Below are 7,684 nucleotides of genomic sequence, written 5' to 3'. Positions count from 1 at the left end.
TAATCCTCCCAGCCATCTCTAATTAGCAGGCTGCAGGGCCCACAGTGTCCTGAGGTCCAGGCAGAAGTGAGATAAGAGCTCTAGTATCAACTATTCATAGAATAAAGCCACAGAAAGGCATCCTGGGAAGGGAGCTGTGGAGGGGACACAGCCAATCAACCAGGGCTTATTAAGGGCTTGCTCTGTGGTCATCCTTGGAGGAGGGAGGTATCTGATTGGTGCCAGCCCACTGAGGGCCTCTGCACAGAGTTCTCTCCTAGAAAACACCATCCCTACCACTCCCCCTTTTTGCCCCCTATCTTGCTTGACTAAAGTCCATTATTCTCTCAGGCTGACTCAGTTCAGAGGGATGACACCTAGAGCATTGTTTTTCAAACTGTGGGTCATGACCCATTAGTAGCTTGTGGAATTAATTTATTGGGTCACAGCCAGCATTTTAAAAAAAGAAGACATACAATAGAATAGATTGTCTGAGCACATTAGTGTAATCAAGGTAAGTGTTGTTTTAGTTGTGTGAATACTGGATCATGATATAAAAAGTAATTCTTACTAGTGATTGTGATAAAAAAATATTGAAAATCTCTGGCGTAGAGGCTAAATCTGTCCTTATCCTTCTTCTGCAAGTATCAGAAACCCTGGCTCAATCTAGTTTAGACAAGAAGGACATTTATTATCTCACTTAAAGGAAGTCCAGAGATGGCAGGCCCCAGGTTGTTGATATGGTGGCTCAACCATGCCACCAAGAATGCCAAGCCTTCATGGAGCTTTTATGCTCAGGCTGGTAGCAAGATGGCCACTGAAGCTTCTTGTCACATCCAGAAAACACCCCGGGGGAGAAGAGACTAGATCTTGTGTCTCTGAAGAGTGAGGAAATCTTTCCTAGGAGCCTTCTGGCTGCCTTCTCTATCTTGGTAGAGGATTGGTCACAATTCTCCTCCTAAACCCATTACTATCAAGTGGTATATGAGTCCTAGGAGTAGGTGAGAAGAGCAGGAGACCCCTCCTGGAGCTGGAGATGGACAAAAGTAGGGTTCTGACTATGCATCAAATGACAGAATGAGAGAATATGCTTGCAGTGTCTAAAACTGACTAATATCTAGAATGTACAAGGAATTCCTACATATCAGGTAAAAGACAACAACCCCAATATAAATATGGATAAAAGATATGAACATGCAATTTAGAGAAGCGTTACCCTAAAATCTAACAAACGTAAACTACTCAAAATAATTGTTAATCACCAAAGAAATATGAATTAAATGAGACTTTTCACACATTAGACTGACAATATTTAGAAAGATGGATAATTCCAGTAGTGGGCAGTGTGTGGGGACATGGGATCCCTCACACACTACTGGTGAACTGGTGCAGCATTCTGGAGGGTAGTCTGGTCTTCTTGGCCAAATTATGTAAATGAATATGCTATGTGGACCCATACTTCTGTCCTCAGGGAAGTTCTTATAAAGGCCATGAGGAGACACATGCCAGAATATTCACACAATTTTATTTGTGGTGGACGGGAGTTATCCACCAGCTGGATACTCATTACTGCAAAAAAGAATAGGTCAAATGTGGTGAATGCACACAACAAGGCATGGTGCGGCAGTTAGAAGCGATGGATTAGGAGTGTTAGAGTACCATAGCAACACGGATGGATCTTACAAAGTGTTTTGTTAAAAAAGAGAGAGCGAGAGAGAGAGAGAAGAATCTGCTTGGTGGTTAGAAGTTTTTTTTTTTTTAGATTACTTTTTATTATTTATTTTATTTACTTTTTAAAATTAAAAAGTAATTTTTAAGTTGACAGATAACACTGTGTTTTTATTGTGTATCGAGATTATTTTTTACTCTCTGTTTCTTTGATTGGCTAGAAGTTTTTTTTTTAAAGGTCATTTTCTGTTGGAGATGCATACTGAAGTGTTTATGGGTGAAATGACATGAAGTCTGGGATTTGTCTTAAAATACTCCTGAAAGAAAGATGTGGGTATGGAGGGGAGAGACTAGATGAAATAAAATTGGCAAAATGTTGGTAATTGTTCAAATTAGGTGATGGCTACATGGAAGTTCATTATATTTTTATCTCTACTTTTGTGTACCTTAGAGATCTTTCATAATAAAAGTTTACAAGTACATGTACACACAAAACAATACCCACGTTGCAAGAACACATTGAAATAAAATGATAAACATTAAAATGGTTATCTATGAGGCAGAAGAAAGGAATGGGAGTTCGGTATGGTGAAAAAAAGAAAATAGAGAAAAGATTTGGTGTTCCATCAGGAAGGCTGGGAAAATCAGGATACCCCCTGTGGAGCATGGGATGGTTAAGGACAAAGTAGAGGGGATGTACGTTTGATGAGCAACCAGCAGGGTCTGCTCAGTGCCCACCTTTATTTTCTCAAGGAGCCTCCTCTCCACCCCCAAGGCTTGGGTAGGCTCTTGCTGTGGTTTTCTCCAGAACCAGGGGGTTTTTCCTATTCTGGCCTTACCACATGCCATCTTAAGACCTGCTCATTGCGCCCTTCCCCACCAGACTGTGAGTAGCAGGGTGTGGGCCTGTGCTGTGCTTCGCTCAATACTGTGTTCATAGCACAGGGGCCACCCCACTGGGTGCACTTTGTAAAATCTGTTTAATGACAAGCAAAACCCACTACTTGAATATTACCTCATTTTATTCTCACAATGAGTTTATGAAGTAGGATAGTGCTTTCCCCAGCTGATCAACAAGGAAATGGAGACTCAGAGGTTAAGAAACTTGCTTCAAGTCACACAGCTAAAGTGTGGCAGAACCAGGATCCAGTCAGACCAGCTGCCGTTAGAACCAGTATTCTCAATCACGGCACCATACTGTCTTGAGGGAGGGATTGAGGCCAGTGCTGTTGAGAAGCTGACACACCTAAAGCACATTGGAAGCACCATCAGGTATTCCCAAACCAAGAGCTAAATGTGGTGGTGCAGGCACTGAAAGCTGTGTGGTTGAGAAGGTAATGGAGTGATCAGAGAGATAGGGAACAAAGGAAAAGAGAGTGAGAGAAATAATTGGGTGAGGCCAGCACACGATTGTGGTTGAACCTGAGAACATTTTCCACAAATTGTCATGGGGCTGAGATTGTAGGCGGAGGCACAGCTCTCCCCATGGTAGTGTCCCTTCTCTTCTAGGTAGTTCTTAATCAGTGGTTCTCAAATGAAGGTGATTTTGCCCTTCAATGGAAATTTGGCAATGTCTGGAAATACTTTTCATTGTCACAACTGCAGAGAGAAGGGTAGCTAATGGTATCTAGTGGGTAGAGGCCAGGGATGCTGCTAAACATGCTACAATGCACAATGCACAGGATAGCGTCCACAACAAAGAATTATCTGACCCAAAATGTTAACAGCGCCAAGGCTGAGAAACCCTGCTGTAGACCTATCAATCATTCTTAACCTGTAAGATAGTTCTGACTGTTCACCCACTCTGCTTCCTATAGTCCTCCCCTCCCAGCTTCTGGAAGCTCTAAGTACAAGGACTTGGCAAAGACACGATACTGCCAAGAAAAGCCCGAGGCTGGCTAGGGAGCCTCACGTGGTGGCTTTGCCTTTGATGGTTCATTAAAGTCCAGGGCCATTGCACCGTATTGCCTTTCACTCTCCAGTGCTTAGTCCCAGTGGTGTGCTGGTTAATGTGTAACAACTAGCTCTCTGGGAAAACAAGCCCTGGTTTGTAGCGTTTGGCAATTTCCATGGTGTAACTATTCCAACCTTGGCCAACTTCATGTTACAATGTGAAGTCAGCTAGCTTGCAAAATTCCTGAAAACTTAAAAATTGAGCTGGTACAAGCTACTTCCCACACCCCACTGCTTAGACCCCACCTTCTAATCTTTTATATTCTCTCTTATGCCACACAAATGCTTACCTACTGAATTAATGACTTAACACAATAAAAGCTGATTTCTTGCTCACACAATACTCCAACATGGGTATTCCTCTTCTACATGGTCCTCCTCAAATCAGCAGGCTCCTTCTATCTTGTGGCTTACCTTTCTCTAGGGCAGTGTTTCTCAAACTTTAGTGTGCATCAGTATCACTTGGGGAGCTGAAAACACAATTCCCCAGAGTTTCTGACTTAGTAGGTCTGGGATAGGTCCTGGAGATTGTGTATTTTCTAACACCAGGTGTTGCTGGTGTTGCTGGACAGGAGACACTTATAGGGCGATGGTTCTTAACCCTGGCTATATAGTGGAGTCATCTGGGGACCTTTAATAAATCCTGATGGCCTGGGTTTCACTTCCAGAGATTCCGATTTAATTGGTCTAGGATGTAGCCTGGGCATGGAGATGTTTAAAGCTCCCTGTGCAGTTTCAGTGTTCAGCCAAGGATGAGAACCACTGCTTTAGGTCCTTTTACTTCCGCCATTTGGCTGGTCGATGTAGAAAGAGAATGCTTTAATGTGGGAGGATTTATGGGCCAGGCCTGGAGGTGATGTGTATATCGGGTCAGCTCTCCTTCCATTGCCTAGAATGGTCACATGGCTGCACCTCCACAAGGGAGGTTGGGAAATGTCAAGCTGGGTGCTCAGGAGGAAAGAGGTACGGTGTGTCAAAGAACTGGTGAGTTGCTGCCATACCTACCTACTAACTGCTACTTTGGAATAAGTATAACTAGACGGATTGCCGAATGTATGGACTCACAAGTATCTGTGAGCCTACGTTAAGCGTGTGGGAATTTCTGGCTTTAGAGTGGGTATGTTGAGGTAAAAACTACCCAAACATAAGGTGCTTTTATGTCCCTCGAGGGAGGCAGCCGATGTGATGGAAAGACACAAGGCTACAGATCTGTGCTCAAACATTTCCTCAACCACTTTTTACAAGTTACTAACCTCTTTGAGTCTCAGTTTCCTCTCTCAGCAAAGTGGGAATAATATCTACCTCTGTCTACTTCGTAGGATTAAATGAGGTAAATATACAACCCCAAAGACAGTGTTAGAAGTACCAGTATATGTTCAATGAACGTTGGTTCCCCTCCCTTTAGAAAACATCGCCCTGTTGGTACCAGTGATAAGGAAACTGGAATGGGTAACCTGCAAGGACTCTGGGCTTGTCTCCTGGCACACACATATAGGGTGAAGAGCTGGCTGTGAGCATTTTTCTGTCCATTCTTTGAGAGAGAACCCACACACAGATGACTCTCATTGTAGTAAAGGATGAAAGTATGTTTCTGGGACAATACTTAGCTGGCAATAATGTCCTCATATGTCTCACTTTAGGAAAAATTTTAAAACCTGCAACCAGTTTTAAATGGAGCAGTTATTTATAATACAAAAAGACTCTTCACATTACCGAACAACCTTTTAAAACAGTTCTGCTTTCCTACACACAAATTAACTATACTGAGTTAGAGCCCTAAATGTGGGATGGGAAGGGGAGGGATCCATGCTTTTTACAGAAGGCAGGGCTGGGAGGGCAGTGTTAAAACCTGACTACTGAAGAACAATCATTAACAGAGGAGGTAAGGGACCTGCCACCCTTCAGCTCGAAGCCCTGCCTGCAGGCAGCCACAGCCTGGGAAGTGGGTCCACCCAATAGTCTGACAGGAGAGGCAGCGTAGAATTTGCCTGAGCTTAGAGCCACCTGCCTTCATGCTTCCCAGTTACACAAGTTGCAGCTTGATCACCCAGCAGCTCCTGGGGGCAAATCCATTTGAGTAACTGTTCAACAGCGTGTGCTTAATTTCCAAGAAACTTTCCATGATCTTACGTTTTAATACCAACTCTAACCTTCCCTATTCTTTGTTTTTCATAAAAACACTGCCCTTCTCCAGTCTTGGCCCCTAGCTTTCTACCATTACAGCCAGCACTTCCATAGAACTGATATGTGCTGGATATAAAGTGTTAGGAGCCTGGACTTCGAGCCCAGCTGTCTGGGTTCAAGGCAGACTTGCCTGTCTCTGCCACTTATTAGCTGTGTGACTTCAGGCAAATTACTTCACTTCTCTGAGCCTCAGTTTTCTCATTTGTGAAATTGTTGTACCTGGCACATGACAACAACTATACAGTACATAGCTAGTTCCATTAAGTGAGAACACCAAACATGCTCCCATAGAATTATCTTCAGGGGACACCTGGAGCAGGGTAGTGGTGGGGATGTGTGTGTGGGCGGGTGTAGGAGGTGAGGGACATTTTATTGAACCTTTACAAAAGGCCAGACATTGTGTTGAGCCCTTTCCACATTTTTCTTCATTTATTCTTCACAGCAGCCTCATGAAGTAGGCAGTCACCTCCATTTTACAGAAAGAGGCTTGGAGAGAGAGACTTGCCCAGATTGCTCATCTCATAAACTGAGGAACCAGCCTTCCCAAACCACTGCCAAGACCGCCTTTCTCTTGGGGAGTGGGGTGAGTGAGGGGGTGAAAAAGAAACCCAGCACTCGGGACTCTGTGGGCCCAAATCCCATGCAGCCCCACAAGCAATCCTGAGCCCACCCTGTGAGCATGTGAGCACCTGTCCACTCAGGTGTGCATCTAGGAGGTAGCATACAGTGCAACTGTGGGGAGCATGAGACCCACCAGTGCCAGCCTTGCCTTCTCTTAACTGCATGGTGTCATGGACAAGCGCCTTGCCTCTTAGCCCTTCTCTTTAAGTAGGGAGTATTGACCCCGGTGTTAAGTACTACATTCTCTTTATGAGGCACTGAGCTGAGCACTAGGGATAAAACAGAAAAGAACAAACAAGTTCTGTGACTTCATGGAGCTTACATTTTAGCAGGAAAAAAATGGATATTAAATTAATAAGTACATAACTAATTGAGTAATATAATTAGTTAGAATTGTGAGTTTTCTGAAGTATAGAGTACTAATCACCTATCTGATGGGAGATTCCAGCCTAGTTGGGGGATGGGAAGGGTTTCTTGCAAGATCATTGGAGGCCGAGGACAGACTGAAAAGCTCTGGAACCCAGGCAGGTCCGGGACCAGTGTCCCTCTCAGGATCTCTGTGTCTCTTTGTAGAGCTCCTCATCTTCTTCACCCGATACCTATGCTTGCCAGTGGCCCCCGCTCAACTTTATAACATCCCAGTTCCATGCATGACTCATTCTTACACTCTCTAATTTCAAACTTCAAAGTCATGAGAGAGAAGGAGAGGTCCCACTCACAGACTGGTGGCAAGCCTGGGCATGGATTTCCCTTGGGTGAAGTGCCAGCCCTGAGCTGAGAAACAGACTCAAGGTGAGAGTGAGATGTTAAAATTATGGCTGCTTGGGCAACAACAAAAGTCTGGTAATGAGTATTCACTCATTCATTCAATAAATGTTGACTGTGCTTGATGTTGGGGAGGGTACACCCTGCTCCATGTCACCATGGACTGTATTATCTATCAGAGGCCACACGAATAAGCAGAGGTATAAATGCTACAGGAAAGTGTGTAAAAGTGAGGACCCTCTGACTATTTCTCAAAGAACAAAGACCCAAATGGTATCCAGAAAGGCTAGTCAATTAGCCGGGTGAATGAAGGTTGGGGGTAGGCAGGGTGGGTTAGAAGACCAAAGGGACTTGCAGGATGGCACCAAGGAGAGAGGGAATGTGGTCCATTAGGGGACTGCACAGGAGTCTGAGTGGCTGAGCAGAGCTGGGTTATGTGCCAGGGTGAATATGCACAAGTGGTGGAGAGAGGCAGCCAACTGGAGCTTAGAAGGACTAGATCAACACTTCTTAG

This window comes from Galeopterus variegatus, unplaced genomic scaffold (assembly GCF_000696425.1).
Source record: "Galeopterus variegatus unplaced genomic scaffold, G_variegatus-3.0.2 Scaffold2960, whole genome shotgun sequence".
Classification (NCBI taxonomy): domain Eukaryota; kingdom Metazoa; phylum Chordata; class Mammalia; order Dermoptera; family Cynocephalidae; genus Galeopterus; species Galeopterus variegatus.
The sequence above is the reverse complement of the archived record's forward strand: the minus strand, read 5'-3'. Positions refer to the sequence as shown.